Source organism: Eurosta solidaginis, chromosome X (genome assembly GCF_040869045.1).
Source record: "Eurosta solidaginis isolate ZX-2024a chromosome X, ASM4086904v1, whole genome shotgun sequence".
NCBI classification, from domain to species: Eukaryota; Metazoa; Arthropoda; class Insecta; order Diptera; family Tephritidae; genus Eurosta; species Eurosta solidaginis.
Window position 1 is genome coordinate 86,524,161 of NC_090324.1, and position 25,881 is coordinate 86,550,041.

At 32.7% G+C, this 25,881-nt stretch overlaps 1 pseudogene; it reads left to right on the top strand.

The window, feature by feature from the left end:
- The first annotated feature begins 684 nt into the window (after positions 1-684).
- The window catches only part of LOC137235036 (beta-1,3-galactosyltransferase brn-like), a 59,537-nt pseudogene continuing 34,340 nt past the window's right edge, over positions 685-25,881 (top strand).

A 25,881-nucleotide genomic window follows, 5' to 3' on the forward strand; every position in this document is an offset into this window, starting at 1 on the left:
CCATTCGTCTAATACCAACACGCATATTTTGACAGTCTAAACAAAGGTAAGTTCTTGCTATAGAGATGAGCCAACCAGCTATCAAATTACTATTGTATAAGCTTAATTGAGTTGTATGAACACCACTAAATTTAAATCGAAATTGCCTCAATTTATTTTTCTGTTTGAAAATAGTACTAAAGAAAAATTCATCTGAGTTTGGAAATTTTCAAACCTTTTTGGTTTTATATTTAGGTTCATAGAGACTTGAATCAGTTGTCTCGTTCTTCTTGTGATTGCAGTCTAGAAAGTGTACCAAACTCAAAATACTTTTAGTATTTAGTAAAAAAATGACTAAACCTTTTATTGGTTTAAATTTAAGATACAATTTCTACCAGTGTATATAAGTATAAGTATATATTGCATTAACCGACTGTAGAACTCATACAAGAAATAGTCACTCGCGCAGTAGCAGCAAAGAAATAACACTATTAAGCTTAATATATATGCAATATCCTTGAATAAGGTTTATTTGTATAATAAACTTCCGCACTTCGTTGGTATAGTGGAACGATTCAATAGTAGCTGAACTATCGATCGACTGTGCATGAGATAACAGCACAGACGCCCGCGACGTGAATTTACGGCAATGATCTTTGGCTGCCACCTGATTTGAAGTGTAGACCAAGTGCCAGGCGGTAAGAAATGCCAGGAAATCCACTGGTGTCTTGGTGGGAAGATATAAGAGAAATACACGACATCGCACCAGGATTATCAATGAAAACGAAGCCAGGTACGACACAGTAATTTCTTCGGAAGGTTTATGGAAGCTAATTTAGTGCTGTTATATAACCATCAACCAAAGAAAGGGCTATTCTCGATATTTCCCATACAAAGTTATAAAACAAATCAAAGATGTTGTCTACCGCATAAAAACCATTGGAAAATCACGGAAAAAAATGAAGTCGGTTAATTTGGAGAGGCTGTCAGCATTTTGATAGGGAAATTTGTTCGACTGGGACGATAAGACTTAGGTGAAGGGCAGTGAATACCAGCAATTTCGATACGTCACACAGTGTTTCGACTATAAGGCGGCAGGTGGAAAAAAGTCATAGTGATAGATAAAGCGAAAATGTGTTTATGTTAGAGGGCAATTACTAAAAGTCGTGTGCGCAAAATTTCGGGTAATTAGCTGCCACCTATCTTCGACAAACGGTGCATTTGTGTGGAACTTTGTGAAATCCGGTTAATATTGATTAACCGGTTTAAGTGCGATTAGCGGTAATAAATATAATATAAACCGTAATTTTTTATACGATATCTATTCAGTACGAGTTATGGATAATCCAAGTAAAATATTTATCATTGATTTTGGATTTTGTGTTTTAAAAAAAAAAAGGACATGTGGCACTCGGGGACTGCCGCGGTAAAGCTATTGCATATTATCAACTTTAACTTTCACTTTAACTTTAACATTCACTTTTAATTTAACTTTAACTTTAACTTTAACTTTAACTTTAACTTTAAATTTAACTTTAACTTTAACTTAAACTTAAACTTAAACTTTAACTTTAACTTTAAATTTAACTTTAACTTTAACTTTAACTTTAACTTTAACTTTAACTTTAACTTTAAATTTAACTTTAACTTTAACTTTAACTTTAAATTTAAATTTAACTTTAACTTTCAGTTTTACTTTTACATTCACTTTAACTTTTACTTTAACTTTCACTTTAACTTTAACTTTAACTTTAACTTTAACTTTAACTTTAACTTTAACTTTAACTTTAACTTTAACTTTAACTTTAACTTTAACTTTAACTTTAACTTTAACTTTAACTTTAACTTTAACATTAACTTTAACTTTAACTTAACTTTAACCTTAACTTTAGCTTTAACTCTAACTTTAACTTTAACTTTAATTTTAACTTTAATTTTAACTTTAACTTTAACTTTAACTTTAATTTTAACTTTAACTTTAACTTTAACTTTAACTATAACTTTAACTTTAACTTTAGCTTTAATTTTAACTTTAATTTTAACTTTAACTTTAGCTTTAACTTTAGCTTTAACTTTAACTTTAACTTTAACTTTAACTTTAACTTTAAGTTTAACCTTAACTTTCACTTTAACTTTAACATTCACTTTAACTTTAACTTTCACTTTAACTTTAACTTTAACGTTAACTTTAACTTTAACTTTAAATTTAACTTTAACTTTCACTTTAACTTTAATATTCACTTTAACTTTAACTTTCACTTTAACTTTAACTTTAACTTTAACTTTAGCCTTAACTTTAACTTTAACTTTACTTTAACTTTAACTTAACTTTGACTTTAACTTTAACTTTAACTTTAACTTCCAGTTTAATTTTAACTTTAACTTCTACTCTAACTTTAACTTTAACTTTAACCTTAACTTTAACTTTAACTTTACTTTAACTTTAGCTTAACTTTAACTTTAACTTTAACTTTAACCTTAACTTTAACTTTAACTTTAACTTTACTTTAACTTTAACTTAACTTTAACTTTCACTTTAACTTTAACATTCACTTTAACTTTAACTTTCACTTTAACTTTAACTTTAACTTTAACTTTAGCCTTAACTTTAACTTTAACCTTAACTTTAACTTTAACTTTACTTTAACTTTAACTTAACTTTAACTTAAACTTCCAGTTTAATTTTAACTTTAACTTCTACTCTAACTTTAACTTTAACTTTAACTTTAACTTTACTTTAACTTTAGCTTAACTTTAACTTTAACTTTAACTTTAACCTTAACTTTAACTTTAACTTTAACTTTACTTTAACTTTAACTTAACTTTAACTTTCACTTTAACTTTAACTTTAACTTTAACTTTAACTTTAACTTTAACTTTAACTTTAACTTTAACTTTAACTTTAACCTTAACTTTAACTTTAACTTTAACTTTACTTTAACTTTAACTTAACTTTAACTTTAACTTTCACTTTAACTTTAAGTTTAAACTTAACTTTCACTTTAACTTTAAACTTCACTTTAACTTTAACTTTCACTTTAACTTTAACTTTAACTTTAACGTTAACTTTAACTTTAACTTTAGCTTTAAATTTAACTTTAACTTTCACTTTAACTTTAACATTCACTTTAACTTTAACTTTAACTTTCACTTTAACTTTAACTTTAACTTTAACTTTAACTTTAACTTTAACTTTAACTTTAGCCTTAACTTTAACTTTACTTTAACTTTAACTTAACTTTAACTTTAACTTTAACTTCCACCTTAATTTTAACTTTAACTTCCACTCTAACTTTAACTTTAACTTTAACTTCCACTTTAACTTTAACTTTAACTTTAACTTTAAATTTAACTTTAACTTTAACTTCAACTTTAACTTTAACTTTAACTTTAACTTTAACGTTAACTTTAACTTTAACGTTGACTTTTACTTTAACTTTAACTTTAACTTTAACTTTAACTTTAACTTTAACTTTAACTTTAACTTTAACTTTAACTTTAACTTTAACTTTAACTTTAACTTTAACTTTAACTTTAACTTTAACTTTAACTTCAACTTTAACTTTAACTATAACTTTAACTTTAACTTTATTTTTAACTTTAACCTTCACTTTAACTTTAACATTAACTTTAACTTTAACTTTGCAGGCAGCATTTTCAGAACGGCACTCGCTGTTGCAAAAGCCAAAATCGTAATTCAATAGTGATTAGTTTTATCCAAGGCAACCTAAACCGGAGCAGGCTTGCTGATGAGCTACTACAACAGTTGGTCTTAGACCATAAAGCTAACTGCGTTATCATCAGCGAAACTTATAGAGCCCGAAATGATTGGCACATAGACAACACCGGCACCGCCGCAATCTGGATGACAGATGCAAACGCCAATATTGTGAATCATGTTGCCGGACAAGGCTACGTCCGCCTAACTACGAATAATACCACAATAGTAAGCTGCTACTTGTCCCCGAGTGATCCCATTCAACGTTCAGGGACAAGCTTGGACTTATTGAAGGCGACCTGAGGGACTTAACTAGTAACCTGGTTGTGGCGGGAGACTTTAACGCAAGAGCCGTCGAATGGGGAATGCCGCAGACTAACACCCGTAGAAGGTTAGTCCTTGAGATTGCAGCCAGGCTCGGTTGAACGTGCTTAACACTGGTACGACCCCTACATACCGACTTTAACTTTAACTTTTACTTTAACTTTAACATTAACTTTAACTTTAACTTAACTTTAACCTTAACTTTAGCTTTAACTCTAACTTTAACTTTAACTTTAATTTTAACTTTAATTTTAACTTTAACTTTAACTTTAACTTTAACTTTAACTTTAATTTTAACTTTAACTTTAACTTTAACTATAACTTTAACTTTAACTTTAGCTTTAATTTTAACTTTAATTTTAACTTTAACTTTAGCTTTAACTTTAGCTTTAACTTTAACTTTAACTTTAACTTTAACTTTAGGTTTAACCTTAACTTTCACTTTAACTTTAACATTCACTTTAACTTTAACTTTCACTTTAACTTTAACTTTAACGTTAACTTTAACTTTAACTTTAAATTTAACTTTAACTTTCACTTTAACTTTAACATTCACTTTAACTTTAACTTTCACTTTAACTTTAACTTTAACTTTAGCCTTAACTTTAACTTTAACTTTACTTTAACTTTAACTTAACTTTGACTTTAACTTTAACTTTAACTTTAACTTCCAGTTTAATTTTAACTTTAACTTCTACTCTAACTTTAACTTTAACTTTAACCTTAACTTTAACTTTAACTTTACTTTAACTTTAGCTTAACTTTAACTTTAACTTTAATTTTAACCTTAACTTTAACTTTAACTTTAACTTTACTTTAACTTTATCATATAATAAATTGTAATAATAAATTGTAAAGTGTGTTTATTGGGTACACTTAAGCGTAAGTTACGCACAGCTCAACTATATGGTTGGCTCATCTCACCAGCTGATTTGATTTTTTTCATTTCTCTGGAGTAGGGATTATCAAAAGAAGATGGCAAACTCAAAATGGAACCAAAACATTGAACACATTTTCTTACAACAGACAAAAATTTCACAGTTTTGTGTTTTCATTCAATTCCATTCGTCTAATACCAACACGCATATTTTGACAGTCTAAACAAAGGTAAGTTCTTGCTATAGAGATGAGCCAACCAGCTATCAAATTACTATTGTATAAGCTTAATTGAGTTGTATGAACACCACTAAATTTAAATCGAAATTGCCTCAATTTATTTTTCTGTTTGAAAATAGTACTAAAGAAAAATTCATCTGAGTTTGGAAATTTTCAAACCTTTTTGGTTTTATATTTAGGTTCATAGAGACTTGAATCAGTTGTCTCGTTCTTCTTGTGATTGCAGTCTAGAAAGTGTACCAAACTCAAAATACTTTTAGTATTTAGTAAAAAAATGACTAAACCTTTTATTGGTTTAAATTTAAGATACAATTTCTACCAGTGTATATAAGTATAAGTATATATTGCATTAACCGACTGTAGAACTCATACAAGAAATAGTCACTCGCGCAGTAGCAGCAAAGAAATAACACTATTAAGCTTAATATATATGCAATATCCTTGAATAAGGTTTATTTGTATAATAAACTTCCGCACTTCGTTGGTATAGTGGAACGATTCAATAGTAGCTGAACTATCGATCGACTGTGCATGAGATAACAGCACAGACGCCCGCGACGTGAATTTACGGCAATGATCTTTGGCTGCCACCTGATTTGAAGTGTAGACCAAGTGCCAGGCGGTAAGAAATGCCAGGAAATCCACTGGTGTCTTGGTGGGAAGATATAAGAGAAATACACGACATCGCACCAGGATTATCAATGAAAACGAAGCCAGGTACGACACAGTAATTTCTTCGGAAGGTTTATGGAAGCTAATTTAGTGCTGTTATATAACCATCAACCAAAGAAAGGGCTATTCTCGATATTTCCCATACAAAGTTATAAAACAAATCAAAGATGTTGTCTACCGCATAAAAACCATTGGAAAATCACGGAAAAAAATGAAGTCGGTTAATTTGGAGAGGCTGTCAGCATTTTGATAGGGAAATTTGTTCGACTGGGACGATAAGACTTAGGTGAAGGGCAGTGAATACCAGCAATTTCGATACGTCACACAGTGTTTCGACTATAAGGCGGCAGGTGGAAAAAAGTCATAGTGATAGATAAAGCGAAAATGTGTTTATGTTAGAGGGCAATTACTAAAAGTCGTGTGCGCAAAATTTCGGGTAATTAGCTGCCACCTATCTTCGACAAACGGTGCATTTGTGTGGAACTTTGTGAAATCCGGTTAATATTGATTAACCGGTTTAAGTGCGATTAGCGGTAATAAATATAATATAAACCGTAATTTTTTATACGATATCTATTCAGTACGAGTTATGGATAATCCAAGTAAAATATTTATCATTGATTTTGGATTTTGTGTTTTAAAAAAAAAAAGGACATGTGGCACTCGGGGACTGCCGCGGTAAAGCTATTGCATATTATCAACTTTAACTTTCACTTTAACTTTAACATTCACTTTTAATTTAACTTTAACTTTAACTTTAACTTTAACTTTAACTTTAAATTTAACTTTAACTTTAACTTAAACTTAAACTTAAACTTTAACTTTAACTTTAAATTTAACTTTAACTTTAACTTTAACTTTAACTTTAACTTTAACTTTAACTTTAAATTTAACTTTAACTTTAACTTTAACTTTAAATTTAAATTTAACTTTAACTTTCAGTTTTACTTTTACATTCACTTTAACTTTTACTTTAACTTTCACTTTAACTTTAACTTTAACTTTAACTTTAACTTTAACTTTAACTTTAACTTTAACTTTAACTTTAACTTTAACTTTAACTTTAACTTTAACTTTAACTTTAACTTTAACTTTAACATTAACTTTAACTTTAACTTAACTTTAACCTTAACTTTAGCTTTAACTCTAACTTTAACTTTAACTTTAATTTTAACTTTAATTTTAACTTTAACTTTAACTTTAACTTTAATTTTAACTTTAACTTTAACTTTAACTTTAACTATAACTTTAACTTTAACTTTAGCTTTAATTTTAACTTTAATTTTAACTTTAACTTTAGCTTTAACTTTAGCTTTAACTTTAACTTTAACTTTAACTTTAACTTTAACTTTAAGTTTAACCTTAACTTTCACTTTAACTTTAACATTCACTTTAACTTTAACTTTCACTTTAACTTTAACTTTAACGTTAACTTTAACTTTAACTTTAAATTTAACTTTAACTTTCACTTTAACTTTAATATTCACTTTAACTTTAACTTTCACTTTAACTTTAACTTTAACTTTAACTTTAGCCTTAACTTTAACTTTAACTTTACTTTAACTTTAACTTAACTTTGACTTTAACTTTAACTTTAACTTTAACTTCCAGTTTAATTTTAACTTTAACTTCTACTCTAACTTTAACTTTAACTTTAACCTTAACTTTAACTTTAACTTTACTTTAACTTTAGCTTAACTTTAACTTTAACTTTAACTTTAACCTTAACTTTAACTTTAACTTTAACTTTACTTTAACTTTAACTTAACTTTAACTTTCACTTTAACTTTAACATTCACTTTAACTTTAACTTTCACTTTAACTTTAACTTTAACTTTAACTTTAGCCTTAACTTTAACTTTAACCTTAACTTTAACTTTAACTTTACTTTAACTTTAACTTAACTTTAACTTAAACTTCCAGTTTAATTTTAACTTTAACTTCTACTCTAACTTTAACTTTAACTTTAACTTTAACTTTACTTTAACTTTAGCTTAACTTTAACTTTAACTTTAACTTTAACCTTAACTTTAACTTTAACTTTAACTTTACTTTAACTTTAACTTAACTTTAACTTTCACTTTAACTTTAACTTTAACTTTAACTTTAACTTTAACTTTAACTTTAACTTTAACTTTAACTTTAACTTTAACCTTAACTTTAACTTTAACTTTAACTTTACTTTAACTTTAACTTAACTTTAACTTTAACTTTCACTTTAACTTTAAGTTTAAACTTAACTTTCACTTTAACTTTAAACTTCACTTTAACTTTAACTTTCACTTTAACTTTAACTTTAACTTTAACGTTAACTTTAACTTTAACTTTAGCTTTAAATTTAACTTTAACTTTCACTTTAACTTTAACATTCACTTTAACTTTAACTTTAACTTTCACTTTAACTTTAACTTTAACTTTAACTTTAACTTTAACTTTAACTTTAGCCTTAACTTTAACTTTACTTTAACTTTAACTTAACTTTAACTTTAACTTTAACTTCCACCTTAATTTTAACTTTAACTTCCACTCTAACTTTAACTTTAACTTTAACTTCCACTTTAACTTTAACTTTAACTTTAACTTTAAATTTAACTTTAACTTTAACTTCAACTTTAACTTTAACTTTAACTTTAACTTTAACGTTAACTTTAACTTTAACGTTGACTTTTACTTTAACTTTAACTTTAACTTTAACTTTAACTTTAACTTTAACTTTAACTTTAACTTTAACTTTAACTTTAACTTTAACTTTAACTTTAACTTTAACTTTAACTTTAACTTTAACTTCAACTTTAACTTTAACTATAACTTTAACTTTAACTTTATTTTTAACTTTAACCTTCACTTTAACTTTAACATTAACTTTAACTTTAACTTTGCAGGCAGCATTTTCAGAACGGCACTCGCTGTTGCAAAAGCCAAAATCGTAATTCAATAGTGATTAGTTTTATCCAAGGCAACCTAAACCGGAGCAGGCTTGCTGATGAGCTACTACAACAGTTGGTCTTAGACCATAAAGCTAACTGCGTTATCATCAGCGAAACTTATAGAGCCCGAAATGATTGGCACATAGACAACACCGGCACCGCCGCAATCTGGATGACAGATGCAAACGCCAATATTGTGAATCATGTTGCCGGACAAGGCTACGTCCGCCTAACTACGAATAATACCACAATAGTAAGCTGCTACTTGTCCCCGAGTGATCCCATTCAACGTTCAGGGACAAGCTTGGACTTATTGAAGGCGACCTGAGGGACTTAACTAGTAACCTGGTTGTGGCGGGAGACTTTAACGCAAGAGCCGTCGAATGGGGAATGCCGCAGACTAACACCCGTAGAAGGTTAGTCCTTGAGATTGCAGCCAGGCTCGGTTGAACGTGCTTAACACTGGTACGACCCCTACATACCGACTTTAACTTTAACTTTTACTTTAACTTTAACATTAACTTTAACTTTAACTTAACTTTAACCTTAACTTTAGCTTTAACTCTAACTTTAACTTTAACTTTAATTTTAACTTTAATTTTAACTTTAACTTTAACTTTAACTTTAACTTTAACTTTAATTTTAACTTTAACTTTAACTTTAACTATAACTTTAACTTTAACTTTAGCTTTAATTTTAACTTTAATTTTAACTTTAACTTTAGCTTTAACTTTAGCTTTAACTTTAACTTTAACTTTAACTTTAACTTTAGGTTTAACCTTAACTTTCACTTTAACTTTAACATTCACTTTAACTTTAACTTTCACTTTAACTTTAACTTTAACGTTAACTTTAACTTTAACTTTAAATTTAACTTTAACTTTCACTTTAACTTTAACATTCACTTTAACTTTAACTTTCACTTTAACTTTAACTTTAACTTTAGCCTTAACTTTAACTTTAACTTTACTTTAACTTTAACTTAACTTTGACTTTAACTTTAACTTTAACTTTAACTTCCAGTTTAATTTTAACTTTAACTTCTACTCTAACTTTAACTTTAACTTTAACCTTAACTTTAACTTTAACTTTACTTTAACTTTAGCTTAACTTTAACTTTAACTTTAATTTTAACCTTAACTTTAACTTTAACTTTAACTTTACTTTAACTTTAACTTAACTTTAACTTTCACTTTAACTTTAACTTTAACTTTAACTTTAACCTTAACTTTAACTTTAACTTTACTTTAACTTTAACTTAACTTTAACTTTAACTTCCAGTTTAATTTTAACTTTAACTTCTACTCTAACTTTAACTTTAACTTTAACTTTAACCTTAACTTTAACTTTAACTTTACTTTAACTTTAGCTTAACTTTAACTTTAACTTTAACCTTAACTTTAACTTTAACTTTAACTTTACTTTAACTTTAACTTAACTTTAACTTTCACTTTAACTTTAACTTTAACTTTAACGTTAACTTTAACTTTAACTTTAACTTTAACCTTAACTTTAACTTTAACTTTAACTTTAACTTTAACTTTAACTTTACTTTAACTTTAACTTAACTTTAACTTTAACTTTAACTTTCACTTTAACTTTAAGTTTAAACTTAACTTTCACTTTAACTTTAACATTCACTTTAACTTTAACTTTCACTTTAACTTTAACTTTAAGTTTAACTTTAACTTTAACTTTAACGTTAACTTTAACTTTAACTTTAACTTTAACTTTAAATTTAACTTTAACTTTCACTTTAACTTTAACATTCACTTTAACTTTAACTTTAACTTTCACTTTAACTTTAACTTTAACTTTAACTTTAACTTTAACTTTAACTTTAACTTTAACTTTAACTTTAGCCTTAACTTTAACTTTAACTTTACTTTAACTTTAACTTAACTTTAACTTTAACTTTAACTTCCACCTTAATTTTAACTTTAACTTCCACTCTAACTTTAACTTTAACTTTAACTTCCACTTTAACTTTAACTTTAACTTTAACTTTAACTTTAACTTTAACTTTAACTTTAACTTTAACTTTAACTTTAACTTTAACTTTAACTTCCACTTTAACTTTAACTTTAACGTTAACTTTAACTTTAACGTTGACTTTTACTTTAACTTTAACTTTAACTTTAACTTTAACTTTAACTTTAACTTTAACTTTAACTTTAACTTTAACTTTAACTTTAACTTTAACTTTAACTTTAACTTTAACTTCAACTTTAACTTTAACTATAACTTTAACTTTAACTTTATTTTTAACTTTAACCTTCACTTTAACTTTAACATTAACTTTAACTTTAACTTTGCAGGCAGCATTTTCAGAACGGCACTCGCTGTTGCAAAGGCCAAAATCGTAATTCAATAGTGATTAGTTTTATCCAAGGCAACCTAAACCGGAGCAGGCTTGCTGATGAGCTACTACAACAGTTGGTCTTAGACCATAAAGCTAACTGCGTTATCATCAGCGAAACTTATAGAGCCCGAAATGATTGGCACATAGACAACACCGGCACCGCCGCAATCTGGATGACAGATGCAAACGCCAATATTGTGAATCATGTTGCCGGACAAGGCTACGTCCGCCTAACTACGAATAATACCACAATAGTAAGCTGCTACTTGTCCCCGAGTGATCCCATTCAACGTTCAGGGACAAGCTTGGACTTATTGAAGGCGACCTGAGGGACTTAACTAGTAACCTGGTTGTGGCGGGAGACTTTAACGCAAGAGCCGTCGAATGGGGAATGCCGCAGACTAACACCCGTAGAAGGTTAGTCCTTGAGATTGCAGCCAGGCTCGGTTGAACGTGCTTAACACTGGTACGACCCCTACATACCGACGGCCAGGCTTTGGATACTCGATCCCTGATGTAACACTAGTGTCAGAATGTCTGCTGCTGACCGCTGCTGGATGGAGAGTCATAGGGGATCTGACTGGCAGCGATCACAACTACATCACTTTCCACCTGAACGATCCCGGTGAGAGGCAGATTCCGAAGGGGCCACGTAGAACAATAGCATGGGATGCATCCAAGGTCGACTCTGCTACGTTCTCCGCATCAGTACTGGGGGATGCCCGACGGATAATCAACAACTCCAGTCCGACGGAAGAGACGGCTGAAAAGACAATGAGCTATCTTCGCCATGCTTGCAATCCCTCTATGCCACGGAGGGGAGTGTGGAGTGGTAAAAAGCAGGTATACTGGTGGAACAGCGAAATTGCGGAGCTGCGGAAAATATGCCACAGGATGCGAAGGCTAGCAACTCTCGCGCGCGGCAGGCCTGAGGCTCTAGAAAAGTCGGAAGTGTACAAAGGAGTGAAGAAAGCTCTTAGCGCTGTCATTAAGCAAAGCAAGCTTACGTGCTGGAAAGCGCTTTACGAGGAAGTGGATCGAGACCCCTGGGGGCAGGGATATAAGATAGTAATGAAGAAGTTCCGTTCGCAAAACCAACTGATGGACGAGAAACAAACAAGGAACATTGTGGATGGCCTGTTTCCCACCCAACTGCCTGGGGAGGGCGGGTACGTTACCCATAAAGACCGCAACGTGGAACCATTCCAAGAAGAAGAGCTTAAAACTGCCGTGCGAACTATGAAACCAAGGAAAGCACCTGGGCCGACGGAATACCCGCGGAGGCAATTAGACTAGCTGCAAATAACTGCCCAGAACTTATGTTGCACATGTACAACAAATGTCTCGAAGAAAGAACTTTCCCCACCATATGGAAGACTGCACGACTGGTTCTCATTCCAAAAGGGAAAGGAGATAGCAATTCTCTATCATCCTACCGCCCCTATGTATGTTGGACACAGCAGGGAAATTGATGGAGAGTCTACTGAAGCAACGCCTCACTAGAGCGTTACACGACGGCGGAGGACTGTCTCCCAGACAGCACGGAGGGGGCACTCCACAATCGATGTCATAGAAGAAGTTATAGACGCAGTCAAGAAAGCCGAGACAGCGTGCCACAGAGCAAGACCTATAGTGTTGCTGGTCACGCTGGACGTGAAAGACGCTTTTAACTCAGCTAGGTGGGAGGACATTCTTGAGGCACTAGAAAGCACTTTCAAAGTACCGCAATATTTGTTAGAAATTTTAAGGGACTACTTAAGAGAGAGGTATCTAATATATGAAACCACGCACGATCAAAAAAAGGTAAAAATAACAGGTGGAGCAGCCCAGGGTTCGGTACTAGGTCCCGATCTCTGGAATATAACTTACGACAGTCTTCTTCGATTAGACATGCCAGAAAGCACCTTCCTCGTTGCCTTTGCAAAAGACGTGGCAGCTGTGATAACAGCACCAAGCTGCAAGCTGGCACAGCTAAAATTATACCAGGTGATGCGTAATGTAAATAGGTGGATGGCTGAGCACGGTCTCCAGTTAGCAACAACAAAAACGGAGATCGTCATCCTCACAAAGAGACGTATTCCTACTACCAGGAACATGATGGTTGGGGACCAGCCAATAGAAACACCCGCTTCAACGAAATATCTGGGAGTGGGGTTAGACAGCAAACTCAACTTCTCGGATCACATAGGAGGGGCCTGCGAAAGAGCTGCGCGCATAATAGCGCAGTTGAGTATATTAATGGCAAACACAGGTGCCTAAAGCCATGCACAAGGAAGTTGCTTGCATCAGCCTCGGATTATATACTCTTATATGGTGCAGAAATCTGGCGAACGCAATGAAATATCGGAAGAACCGAGTCGCCCTCCCCTCGGTCCAACGCAGAGGGGCTCTGCGAATATCTTCGGCTTACCGCACGGTATCAGCAGAAGCTGTCCTGGTCGTTGCGGGAACCATACCGATATATCTTCTCGTTGAGGAAAGAAAAGCAATATACGACAACGGATCGCAAACAAGTAGAGCTGCTGTTGCCATGCAGGCGCAAGAAGAATCGATCCGACGCTGGCAACATCAGTGGAGCAACAGCATCGTAGGAAAGTGGACTAGGGAACTAATCCCTGAACTGAATCCATGGTTGAAGCAACCGCACGGAGAGGTAGACTTCTACCTGACCCAGTTTCTAACGGGACACGGTTACTTCCGCAAATAACTACAAAGAAAAGGTAAGGTTGATAACCCGAGCTGCCTGTACTGTGGGAAAATAGACGATGTACGCCACACCTTCTTCGAGTGCAGGCACTTCTCCGATCAGAGAAGGAGGGTAGAAGATGTACTAGGCGACCTATCCCCGGGCAGTGTCATCAATAATATGACCTGTCGAAGAGAAAGATGGGATACGGTCAGCACATATGTGAAGCATATACTTACCAGTAAACGAGAAGACGGATGCCAAGCCCATTAGCGTGAGAGTAGCTATAAAGCTCACGTAGCGCGCACCCGTACCCGAAGTAATGCTAAAAGCGATCCCAGGTACGGGAATTTGTGCGGGCCGTGGGAGGTTAGGTTTTAGTGGGTAGGCCTTCATGAAAAAGGGAGTCCTACACTCGGAGAGTCTCTTAGTGAGGCTTACATATCCCGGTCAGTACATAAAGCATTTCTTCCTTCCACGGAACAAACAAAAAAAAAAAACTTTAACTTTAACTTCCACTTTAACTTAACCTTTAACTTTTTGACTTTAACTTTAAAATTCACATTAACTTTAACTTCCACTTCAACTTTAACTTTTTGATTTTAACTTTAAAATTCACATTAACTTTAACTTTAACTTTGACTTTAACATTCACTTTAACTTTGACTTTAACTTTAACTTTAATTTTAACTTTAAATTTAACTTTAACTTAACTTTAACTTTAACTTTAATTTTAATATTAAATTTAACTTTAACTTTAACTTCCACTTTAACTTTAACTTTAACTTCCACTTCAACTTTGACTTTAACTTTAACTTTAAATTTAACTTTAACTTTAACTTTAACTTTAACTTTAACTTTAACTTTAAGTTTAACTTTAAATTTAACTTTAACTTTAACTTTAACCTTAACTTTAACTTTAACTTTAAATTTAACTTTAACTTTAACTTTAAGTTTAACTTTAACTTTAACTTTAACCTTAACTTTAACTTTGACTTTAACATTCACTTTAACTTTAACTTTAACTTTAAGTTTAAGTTTAAGTTTAACTTTAACTTTAACTTTAACTTTAACTTTAACTTTAACTTTAACTTTATCTTTAACTTTAACTTTAACTTTAACTTTAACTTTAACTTTAACTTTAACTTTAACTTTAACTTTAACTTTAACTTTAACTTTACCTTTACCTTTAACTTTAACTTTAACTTTAACTTTAACTTTAGCTTTGACTTTAACATTCACTTTAACTTTAACTTTAACTTTAACTTTAACGTTAACTTTTACTTTAACTTTAACTTTAATGTTAACTTTAACTTTACCTTTAACTTTAAATTTAACATTCACTTTAACTTTTACTTTAACTTTAACTTTAACTTTAAATTTAACTTTAACTTTCACTTTAAATTTAACATTCACTTTAACTTTTACTTTAACTTTCACTTTAACTTTAACTTTAACTTTAACTTTAACTTTAACTTTAACTTTAACTTTAACTTTAACTTAAACTTTAACTTTAACTTTGACTTTAACTTTAACTTTAACTTTAAGTTTAACTTAACTTTGACTTTAACTTTAACTTTAACTTTATCTTTAACTTTAACTTTAACTTTAGCTTTAACTTTAACTTTAACTTAACTTTAACTTTAACTTTAACCTTGTTGAAGATATGATCCAATTTTCGGACTAGGTCCGCCCCCTCCGTCTGGCAACACCCGGCCAGTGCGGCCAAGCGCAGGCAGTGCAGCTCAGCTGTGAATTTAACTTTAACTTTAACTTGAAGTTTAACTTTAACTTCAACTTTAAATTTAACTTTAACTTTAAATTTAACTTTAACTTTAACTTTAATTTTATGTTTAACTTTAACTTTAACTTTATCTTTAAATTTAAATTTAACTTTAACTTTAACTTTAACTTCAACTTTAACTTTAAGTTTAACTTAACTTTGACTTTAACTTTAACTTTAAATTTACCTTTAACTTTAACTTTAACTTTAACTTTATCTTTAACTTTAACTTTAACTTTAACTTTATCTTTAACTTTAACTTTAACTTTAAGTTTAACTTAACTTTGACTTTAACTTTAACTTTAAATTTAACTTTAACTTTAACTTTAACTTTAACTTTATCTTAGAATTAGACTAGCTGCAAATAACTGCCCAGAACTTATGTTGCACATGTACAACAAATGTCTCGAAGAAAGAACTTTCCCCACCATATGGAAGACTGCACGACTGGTTCTCATTCCAAAAGGGAAAGGAGATACCAGTTCTCTATCATCCTACCGCCCCTATGTATGTTGGACACAGCAGGGAAATTGATGGAGAGTCTCCTGAAGCAACGCCTCACCAGAGCGTTACAGGACGCCGGAGGACTGTCGCCCAGACAGCATGGTTTTCGGAGGGGGCACTCTACAATAGATGCCATAGCAGAAGTTATAGACGCAGTCAAGAAAGCCGAGACAGCGTGCCACAGAGCAAGACCTATAGTGTTGCTGGTCACGCTGGACGTCAAAAACGCTTTTAACTCAGCTAGGTGGGAGGACATGCTTGAGGCACTAGAAAGCACTTTCAAAGTACCGCAATATTTGTTAGAAATTTTAAGGGACTACCTAAGAGAGAGGTATCTAATATATGAAAGTACTCACGGTCAAAAAAGGGTAAAAATAACAGGTGGAGCAGCCCAGGGTTCGGTACTAGGTCCCGATCTCTGGAATATAACTTACGACAGTCTTCTTCGATTAGACATGCCAGAAAGCACCTTCCTCGTTGCATTTGCAGACGACGTGGCAGCTGTGATATCAGCACCAAGCTGCGAGCTGGCACAGCTAAAATTAAACCAGGTCATGCGTAATGTAAATAGGTGGATGGCTGAGCACGGTCTCCAGTTAGCAACAGCCAAAACGGAGATCGTCATCCTCACAAAGAGACGTATTCCCACTACCAGGAACATGATGGTTGGGGACCAGCCAATAGAAACACTCGCTTCAACGAAATATCTGGGAGTGAGGTTAGACAGCAAACTCAACTTCTCGGATCACATACGAGGGACCTGCGAAAGAGCTGCGCGCATAATAGCGCAGTTGAGTAGATTAATGGCAAACACAGGTGGCCCAAGGCCATGCACAAGGAAGTTGCTTGCATCAGCCTCGGATTCTATACTCTTATATGGTGCAGAAATCTGGGCGGACGCAATGAAATACCGAAAGAACCGAGTCGCCCTCACCTCGGTCCAACGCAGAGGGGCGCTGCGAATATCTTCGGCTTACCGCACGGTATCAGCTGAAGCTGTCCTGGTCGTTGCGGGAACCATACCGATATATCTTCTCGTTGAGGAAAGAAAAACAATATATGACAACGGATCGCAAGCAAGTAGAGCTGCTGTTGCCATGCATGCGCGAGAAGAATCGATCCGACGTTGGCAAGACCAGTGGAGCAACAGCATCGTAGGAAAGTGGACTAGGGAACTAATCCCTGAACTTGATCCATGGTTGAAGCGACCGCACGGAGAGGTAGACTTTTACCTGACCCAGTTTCTAACGGGACATGGTTACTTCCGCAAATAACTACACAGAATGGGTAAGGTTGATAGCCCGAGCTGTCTGTACTGTGGGGAAATAGACGATGTACGCCACACCTTCTTCGAATGCAGGCACTTCCCCCATCAGCGAAGGAGGGTAGAAGAGGTACTTGGCGACCTATCCCCGGGCAGTGTCATTAATAACATGACCTGTCGAAGAGACAGATGGGATACGGTCAGCACATATGTGAGGCATATACTTACCAGTAAACGAGAAGACGGATGCCTAGCCCATTAGCGTGAGAGTAGCCATAGAGCTCACGTAGCGCGCACCCGTACCCGAAGTAATGCTAAACGCGGTCCCAGGTACGGGGACTTGCGCGGGCCGTGGGAGGTTAGGTTTTAGTGGGTAGGCCTTCATGGAAGAAGGGAGTCCTACACTCGGAGAGTCACGCAGTGAGGCTTAAATATCCCGGTCAGTGCATAAAGCATTTCCTCCTTCCACGAAACAAAAAAAAAAAAAAAAAAAAACTTTATCTTTAACTTTAACTTTAACTTAACTTTAACTTTAACTTTGTTGAAGACATGATCCAATTTTCGGACTAGGTCCGCCCCCTCCGTCTGGCAACACCCGGCCAGTGCGGCCAAGCGCAGGCAGTGCAGCTCAGCTGTGACTTTAACTTTAACTTTAACTTTAAGTTTAACTTTAACTTTACCTTTACCTTTAACTTTAACTTTGACTTTAACTTTGACTTTAACATTCACTTTAACTTTAACTTTAACTTTAAATTTAACATTCACTTTAACTTTTACTTTAACTTTTACTTTAACTTTAACTTTAACTTTCACTTTAAATTTAAATTCACTTTAACTTTTACTTTAACTTTCACTTTAAGTTTACCTTTAACTTTTACTTTTACTTTCTCTTTAACTTTAACTTTAACTTTTACTTTTACTTTAACTTTAACTTTAACTTTAACTTTAACTTTAACTTTAACTTTAACTTTAACTTTAACTTTAACTTAACTTTAACTTTAACTTTGTTGAAGACATGATCCAATTTTCGGACAAGGTCCGCCCCTCCGTCTGACAACACCCGGCCAGTGCGGCCAAGTGCAGGCAGTGCAGCTCAGCGCTCACTCTCAGTTTTTCCGTTTACTTAAAACTACCAACCAGCTAGCATCGTTCGCCGTTCTTTTTGATCGCCCGCCCACCACCGCGTTATATTATATATGTATATATATATTTCCTTTTGTTTTAAATTGATGTGTGCAGAGAAAAAAAGTGAAATTAAATTATAATCCTTAAACTCAAAATCAAACCGTGCATTTATTTACCCCGTGTCCCTTTGTTGCATAGCTAAAATGCAGAGTCAAATTTTATACATGGTCCTTTTGTGCCAAAAAGGCAACCAGCGGCAAAAAACAAAGAATAAATAAATAAAAAGTCATATTTTGCATACGTGCATATATTTTACAAAAAACAAAAAACAAAAAAAAAACCCCGGTCGGCACGGATGTTAACAAAAAAAGTGTAAATTTTTACAAAAAAAAGCTAACATCAAAAAGTGTTACAAAGAACAAAAAAAAAACCAGAAACATACATAAATAATACAAACTTGTGTGGTTACTTGATTTATACAAAAAAAGTTGATTTTAAAAACAACAGAAAAAGAAGCATGCATAAATACATACATACACGTGTGTACATAAAAACAAATAAAGTGCTAGACGTTTGGGTAGTGAAAAAAAAAAAAAAACAAATAAAAAAATAAAAATTTGAAAAAATATATGTCCAAAAACACAACTTAGAAAACAAAAGAATAAAAAAAATATAAACTTTACATAAAGGTGCAAAAGAAAAGCTTAAGGAAGGAAAAAATTTGATATACCTTTAAAAATTTGTACAACAGTGACACAAAAAAAAAAAAACAATTTATTTCACAAAACATCAAAAAATTTTTTTAAGACCACAAATTAAGTTTTGCTCAAACAAAATAAAGCATATTAAAAACATATAAGTGCACATTAGAAAAAGGAAAAATATTCGTATTTTACAAAACATAATAAAATTTACATTGAAAAAAAAAAATCAAAAATACATACAAATCCAACACAAAAGTGAACACAATATCTGGAAATAAAAAAGGGAAGCTATGAAAACCATAGGAGGTGTTGAAAAAGAAAAAGTTTGAAGAAAAGAAAAGGAAAAAGTTTTTGAAAAAACATAAGATCTATTTACAAAAAATCAAAGAATATTAAAGGGTGTGGAAAGAAAAGTGGGTGAAGAAAGGAAAGAAAAGTTTAAAGCTAATAAAAATTAAAGTTGGAAAAAATAACTGAAAAAGGACACACATCAAAAGAACATCACCATTACACCAAAGACACACAACATAAAGGAGGTACAACATTAAAACACAGCATATCAACGAGGAGCACATTACAACAAAAGTTAAAGGACAACACAAAACCAACAAGTCACACACAGTTCACATAAAAATGTCTAAGTGATTACACCGTTTACCCAATATATTCCCATATATATTCCCTCCGTCTAAAGTATGGACCCCAAATCTAAAATCCCCAAACTTATATATCCCTCCGATCTAAAGATCCGGACCCTGGGTATATAACCCACGTCAAAAAGCCTAAACGGCAAAATTTTTCATTTGCTTACTCACTGTTACCAACAGGTACAGTCCCTTCAAAAAACACATACATTTTTCAACAAATAAATTTGCATTCCCGTACAAACGGAAAATCTATTGCACGGTTCTATATACCCAATATGTTCGTTGCGCTAAATACCTACTTAATTATAAAGGTATATACGTATATATGTAATATATGTATATACCCACTTAGTTCGGTAATATCACCCGAGCTACATATTTTTCCAGCGTGAAATTCACCGCTGCCCAATTTACCCTTATATACATATATTACATAAAATATATTTTACAAAAACCCATAGAAACAAACTTTGCCAAATTTTTGTCACTTTTCCTAAAGTTTATTTTACCGGTGCACCCAAGATTAATTTTGCATACAAACCTACAATTATATGCACCCTTAATACCCACACGCACTTGTATATTTTTTTGCATAAGCCAAAAACCCACCCTCAACAAAGTAATTGCATGACCATATGTAACTACATAATAGAAGGAAGCAACAAAAAAGATCATCGGTTACATATTTTGCATACATTTACTTTGTCAATACAGATCAAGTGCATTGGCACGGCAAACAAAAGGTTGTTGGTACACCACAGTTTACCGGCAAATATCTTTTACCCATATATATATATACATACATACGTACTATATACCCATATTACTTGTGATCAGAAGCGCTGAGACAAGTACATATAACAAACCAAAAGCCGGTACACATTAGGCCGGTCTCAAAAAATAAAAAATAAAATACCCAGTGAACACAAATATTATAATATTTATATTATTATATACCCACATTACTTGTACTCAGAAGCGCTGAGACAAGCCCGTATAAAGAACCAAGCGTACATTAGGCTGGTTTCAAAAAAATAAGATTTTTTTTACGATTTTTTTTTTTTATTTTCACAGCTTAATAAAAGCTCCCCTCTTTGATATACTACATTAAGTTTTAATGCCGAAATCGTCGGACGAACCCCAAAAATTGACCACTGCAGACCAATGCCTGCAGAAATTCATATATGACGGTAACCAAGTAGAGGTTTACTGCTCAATATGGTCACCCTCCCAAGCTACCGATTTATCAGAGTGTATGCTTAAGGTCAAATTAGAAGACCTAGATAAAATATGGGCAAAGGTGCAAGAGTCCCATCGAGATGTAAGTTTCTCTGATAATTATACAGATGTAAGCGGCCGGTTGAGCAAAAATTTGCTAAATGCATGGAAACGTACCAAACATGCAAATCGGAAATTTTAGAAGCCTTACAGCTTTTTAATACTATTAGCACCAACCAACAACAAATTCCCGCCCACCCAATGAACAATTCAAACGCAAACGGTTTTTATTTAAAAGTACCACCATGTGACACCGAAGTTTTTCATGGCGGATACGAAGACTGGCCATCCTTTAGAGATATGTTCACGGCAGTCTATAAAAACCACCCTAAATTATCACCCGCTCAAAAATTATGCCACCTACGCCTGAAAACTAAAGGGCAAGCAGGACTCATTGTAAAACAATACCCACTGAGCGATGATAATTTCGAGCTTGCCTGGGAAGCACTTAGATGGAGGTACGAAAATAAAAGGATACTCGTCGACAATCAACTAAAACGCTGTTCAACCTGCCCACAATATTCACAGAAAACGGAGAACAAATCCAGAAGATGCAGACAACAATCAACAATTGCATGTCAACTTTAAACACCCAAGGAATCCCGACAACGGACTGGGACCCGATCCTCGTTTATCTGTGCTCATCAAAGCTGCCAAGTGAAAGCCTTTCACTATGGGAACAATCCCTCAGCTCCCGGAAGGAGCTGCCCCTTTGGGAGGACATGAATAAATTCCTCACCAGTAGATACGAGGTAGTAGAAAGACTAAGTACCTACAGACCAGGCAAGGCGAAGCCCCAATTTTCGAGTTTTACACCACGAATGGTGAATCAAAACTCGACCCAACCCAATAATAATAAAACCCATGCATATCACACCGAGTTCAATAAAACGGCTTCGTGCAGATTGTGCAACCAATACCACGCAGTCAAATCTGGAAAGATATCTAAGCTACCCTCACCAACATATTTTTCTAACCCATTTTTTTTGAAAAATACGTATTTTTCTTTCTTGTCTTTACAGGACCGGCAGATCTACCGAGATACATAAATGCCGTCTATGTGGGCAGCGACCCGTGCTAAGGAAGTGCCGGGCGTTCCTCGCGATGAAGCCTGAGGAGCGCTACGAGTGCGCGAGGAACCACCGGTAGACATGATCCAATTTTCGGACTAGGTCCGCCCCCTCCGTCTGGCAACAGCAGGCCAGTGCGGCCAAGCGCAGGCAGTGCAGCTCAGCTGTGGCTTGCCAACCACCAACGCACTCACTCTCAGTTTTTCAGTTTACTTAAAACTACCAACCAGCTAGCATCGTTCGCCGTTCTTTTTGATCGCCCGCCCACCGCCGCGTTATATTATATAATATCAAACCGTGCATTTATTTACCCCGTGCCCCTTTGTTGCATAGCTAAAGTGCAGAGTCAAATTTTATACAAACTTTAACTTTAACTTTAACTTTAATTTTAACTTTAACTTTAACTTTAACTTTAACTTTAGCTTTAACTTTAACTTTTCCTTTAACTTTAACTTTAAATTTAACTTTAACTTTAACTTTAACTTAAACTTTAACTTTAACTTAAACTTAAACTTTAACTTTAACTTAACTTTAAATTTAGCTTTAGTTTTAACTTTAACTTTTACTTTAACTTTAACTTTAACTTTAACTTTAACTTTAACTTAAGCTTTAACTTTAACTTTAACTTTAACTTTAGCTTTAACTTTAACTTTAACTTTAACTTTAACTTTAACTTTCACTTTAAATTTAACTTTAATTTTAACTTTAACTTTAACTTTAACGTTAACTTTAACTTTAACTTTAACCTTAACTTTAACTTTAAATTTAACTTTAACTTTAACTTTAACTTTAACTTTATCTTTAACTTTAACTTTAACTTTAACTTTAACTTTAACTTCCACTTTAACTTTAACTTTAACTTTAACTTCCACTTTAACTTTAACTTTAACTTAACTTTAACTTTAACTTAACTTTAACTTTAACTTTATCTTTAACTTTAACTTTAAATTTAACTTTAACTTTAAATTTAACTTTAACTTAACTTTAACTTTAGCTTTAACTCTAACTTTAACTTTAACTTTAACTTTAGCTTTAAATTTAACTTTACCTTTAACTTTAACTTTAAATTTAACTTTAACTTAACTTTAATTTACCTTTAGCTTTAACTTTTACTTTAACTTTAACTTTAACTTTATGATAGAGATCAAATTTTATGTATTTGGCCTGTTGCTAATACCGAACCTTTTTCGAACCTTTTCGAACCTTTCTTGACAAATATCCGTTACGGTTTTTTTTGATTTAGTCGCCAAGCCCGCGTTAAAATCTATGCTATAGCTTAAAAAAACAACAAGGAATTGTAAATTTTTTAGATTTGTAGCAAAAAAAGTGAGTACCCCTTAGTAACTCAATAAAAGGTGATTCATATTGTAGAGAATTTTATCTAGTTTCTGCTCATATAAGCCGATTGTAGCGCACGGATTTGCAAAAATGTGTAATTTATAATTTTTTAAATTTTTCGATTTTCAGTTCCATCTTATATAATTTCACGAAAAGAATTTTTCCAATTGTGGCAAAGCTACCCTAAAAATGAAAGACTTGAAAAAATATATAGTAACATACTTACAAAGAATAAACTATGTATATCCGATAATGCGAAAGATGAACTAAAAAGAAACATAAAATTGTTGATGTTGAAAATTGATAAGAAGTGGAATTTCGCCGGTAAACGGATTGAGCGGTTCTCTTCTAAGTATGAGCAATGGTTGAATGGTGAGGATATAGTTTTTCTACTGGAGGAACCAGATGCTCCTTCGTATGCCGTTGAAGAAACTTTTACAAAAGAACAACAATTCGGTCGACGCTCAAAGGACTTCAAAGATTGTGGGCAGTAAACTAAAAGAAAAGGGTAGAATTTATACTTAACAATTATACTTTGGAGGAAATTTTGTTCGCTGCCGAGCACGCCCTAGGCTCGCAAGGATAAAAGATGCTGCTAGCATTATTAAAGACCTAAGCGATGACTTAGACAGTGCTAAAGATATGAAAAATGCGCAGGTAAATGCTTCAAAACAAAGGTGTCTCTCTGGGGATGAAGCGATAGGCCTCTACCTTGACGTTACATTAACTACCAATAGCTATAAATTATTGAGAAATGCAGCTCTGGGTGTAGATCACGATGTCTTTCCATCGTTCTATAGTTTAACGAAATCTAAGAAAATATGCTTTCCACCTGATGAATGCAGTCATGTGGATAAAATTTCTGCTAGTTTTACATTGCAATCTTTGCTAGTCATAACCACTAAGTGCGTCTTAGACACTTTGTCCCTTTCTGAAGCTGACAAAGTCGAATCAGCAACAAATGGGGCTTAGATGGGACTTCAAGGCGTAGCACGTACAAGCAAAAGTTTGAAAATGCTGCTGCAACTGACGAGGACTTATTATTATTATTATTTAACTGATTGTAAAAATTTCCTAGTGAAACATACTCTCCTCTCACCAGTGGTTGATGGAAAAATATGTAACATACGAGGGACGAAGGGTAACCAAAATTGGTACATTTGCGATGCCAAACCTAGTCAAATGAACATACCAGTTGCTTCTTTTTTTTTTTTTTTTTTTTGTTTTAGGAATTGAATCTTTCAATTCCAAAAGATGGCAAGAGGACCCTTAATTTGCCTCTTAAATCGCCAGGTTAACAAACGTATAAGGGTAATATACTTGCAACATTTAGACGTGCCTAAGCAACTGCCAAGTGCCACAAAGTAAAAACCCGTAGCACAAAGATGTTTTCTTGTAAATGTTAAGTTTTAATATATGGCTTGTTGCCATATGCTTTTTCAAGATTTTTAATTCCTCGTGAATTATATTTCTGTGTCTGTATTACTGTGTTTGCTCTGTTCATGAATTTTTATATACATTTATATAGTAGCTTTAAGTTACAGCTTACTATTTTCTCTCCCATCCAGCTATTGCAATATGTAGTGATTTTTTTTTGTTTTTGTATATATATATAGATTGTAAACAAAGTATTAAAAAGACTAACGTCACTTATGATTTCACAATGTGAATAATCCATGTGTATGTCTCCATAATTTCAATGTGTATATCATCTCTTATTTGTGGTTACTCATATACTCATGTATCCAAAAATTATGTCGAAAGAGATTTATTTTTAGTCAAGTTTTGTAGCTCCGTATGTCATGCCACCATATGTGTTAATTAACCCAATTAGTTCCAAATGTGATGACTTGTTTTATTTATGTAAATTTGTAATGTTCGTTTCCTACAATAAAAAACATGCCAAGTGGTACCCCCAATATGCCCAAGCCATTAGCAGTAGACATCCTCCAATTGTTATAGAAATATAAAAGTGACAAATTGTTGTGCTAAATCATCCAGCTAGTGCAATTTGTGGTAACATGTTTATTTATGTAGAGTTTTAGTAATTGAAGCCTTAAAGTCCTCCCGATATTGCCATGTGGTGTCTTATTTTCCCATTTCATATATTTAATATTTTTTCCATGTGTGTGTCTATTCCAATTTCAACTATCCGCGCTTTGTAAAATGGCATTTAAAATGTCCCACGCCAGGTTTTTTTAAATTTATTTTCAATTTGGTTCGGTTTTTTCATGGCACCACGCCAGGTTATATTCAATTTGTCTTTAGTTGTTAATTATCCATTAAATTATGGTAATTATTTTTCAATTTTATTATTTTTGTAAAAGGATTTCCTTCGTATTTAATGTTAAATTTTATAGAAATTATATTCACTCTAGTCATGT